Below are 2,500 nucleotides of genomic sequence, written 5' to 3'. Positions count from 1 at the left end.
GCCTCTCTGCCCCTGTGTCAGAGCTCCAGCACCCAGGCAGATCACCCAGCCACTGGGCCTGTGACATTAAAGGGCCACACAGCACCTCCACAGCCACACACACATGCTTCTCTCCCCTGTATCAGAGCTCCAGGGGCCAGGCTCATGGCCCAGCTTCTCCCCCTGTGATATTAAAGGCCCACACAGCACCTCCACAGGACCTCCACAGCCACACACACACATGCCTCTCTCCCCTGTGTCAGAGCTCCAGGAGCCAGGCATATCACCCAGCCACTGGCCCTGTGACATTAAAGGGCCACACAGCACCTCCACAGGACCTCCACAGCCACACACACATGCCTCTCTCCCCCTGTGTCAGAGCTCCAGCACCCAGGCATATCACCCAGCCACTGGCCCTGTGACATTAAAGGGCCACACAGGACCTCCACAGCCACACACACATGCCTCTCTCCCCTGTATCAGAGCTCCAGGGGCCAGGCTCATGGCCCAGCTTCTCCCCCTGTGATATTAAAGGGCCACACAGCACCTCCACAGGACCTCCACAGCCACACACACATGCCTCTCTGGCCCTGTGTCAGAGCTCCAGCACCCAGGCATATCACCCAGCCACTGGCCCTGTGATATTAAAGGCCCACACAGCACCTCCACAGGACCTCCACAGCCACACACACATGCTTCTCTCCCCTGTATCAGAGCTCCAGGGGCCAGGCTCATGGCCCAGCTTCTCCCCCTGTGATATTAAAGGCCCACACAGCACCTCCACAGGACCTCCACAGCCACACACCCATGCCTCTCTCCCCCTGTGTCAGAGCTCCAGCACCCAGGCATATCACCCAGCCACTGGCCCTGTGACATTAAAGGGCCACACAGCACCTCCACAGGACCTCCACAGCCACACACACATGCCTCTCTCCCCTGTATCAGAGCTCCAGGGGCCAGGCTCATGGCCCAGCTTCTCCCCCTGTGATATTAAAGGCCCACACAGCACCTCCACAGGACCTCCACAGCCACACACACACATGCCTCTCTCCCCTGTATCAGAGCTCCAGGGGCCAGGCTCATGGCCCAGCTTCTCCCCCTGTGATATTAAAGGCCCACACAGCACCTCCACAGGACCTCCACAGCCACACACACATGCCTCTCTCCCCTGTATCAGAGCTCCAGGAGCCAGGCATATCACCCAGCCACTGGCCCTGTGATATTAAAGGGCCACACAGCACCTCCACAGGACCTCCACAGCCACACACACATGCTTCTCTCCCCTGTATCAGAGCTCCAGGGGCCAGGCTCATGGCCCAGCTTCTCCCCCTGTGATATTAAAGGCCCACACAGCACCTCCACAGGACCTCCACAGCCACACACACACATGCCTCTCTCCCCTGTATCAGAGCTCCAGGGGCCAGGCTCATGGCCCAGCTTCTCCCCCTGTGATATTAAAGGCCCACACAGCACCTCCACAGGACCTCCACAGCCACACACACATGCCTCTCTGCCCCTGTGTCAGAGCTCCAGCACCCAGGCATATCACCCAGCCACTGGCCCTGTGACATTAAAGGGCCACACAGCACCTCCACAGGACCTCCACAGCCACACACACATGCCTCTCTCCCCTGTATCAGAGCTCCAGGAGCCAGGCTCATGGCCCAGCTTCTCCCCCTGTGATATTAAAGGCCCACACAGCACCTCCACAGGACCTCCACAGCCACACATCCATGCCTCTCTCCCCCTGTGTCAGAGCTCCAGGAGCCAGGCATATCACCCAGCCACTGGCCCTGTGATATTAAAGGGCCACACAGCACCTCCACAGGACCTCCACAGCCACACACACATGCTTCTCTCCCCTGTATCAGAGCTCCAGGGGCCAGGCTCATGGCCCAGCTTCTCCCCCTGTGATATTAAAGGCCCACACAGCACCTCCACAGGACCTCCACAGCCACACACACACACATGCCTCTCTCCCCTGTATCAGAGCTCCAGGGGCCAGGCTCACGGCCCAGCTTCTCCCCCTGTGATATTAAAGGCCCACACAGCACCTCCACAGGACCTCCACAGCCACACACACATGCCTCTCTGCCCCTGTGTCAGAGCTCCAGCACCCAGGCATATCACCCAGCCACTGGCCCTGTGACATTAAAGGGCCACACAGGACCTCCACAGCCACACACACACATGCCTCTCTCCCCTGTATCAGAGCTCCAGGGGCCAGGCTCATGGCCCAGCTTCTCCCCCTGTGATATTAAAGGCCCACACAGCACCTCCACAGGACCTCCACAGCCACACACACATGCCTCTCTGGCCCTGTGTCAGAGCTCCAGCACCCAGGCATATCACCCAGCCACTGGCCCTGTGATATTAAAGGCCCACACAGCACCTCCACAGGACCTCCACAGCCACACATCCATGCCTCTCTCCCCTGTATCAGAGCTCCAGGAGCCAGGCTAATGGCCCAGCTTCTCCCCCTGTGATATTAAAGGCCCACACAGCACCTCCACAGGACCTC

This window comes from Trachinotus anak, unplaced genomic scaffold (genome assembly GCF_046630095.1).
Source record: "Trachinotus anak isolate AG129_WGS33_773 ecotype Australia unplaced genomic scaffold, CSIRO_AGI_Tana_v1 ptg000135l, whole genome shotgun sequence".
In the NCBI taxonomy this organism is placed as follows: domain Eukaryota; kingdom Metazoa; phylum Chordata; class Actinopteri; order Carangiformes; family Carangidae; genus Trachinotus; species Trachinotus anak.
This window is presented reverse-complemented; position numbering follows the sequence as displayed.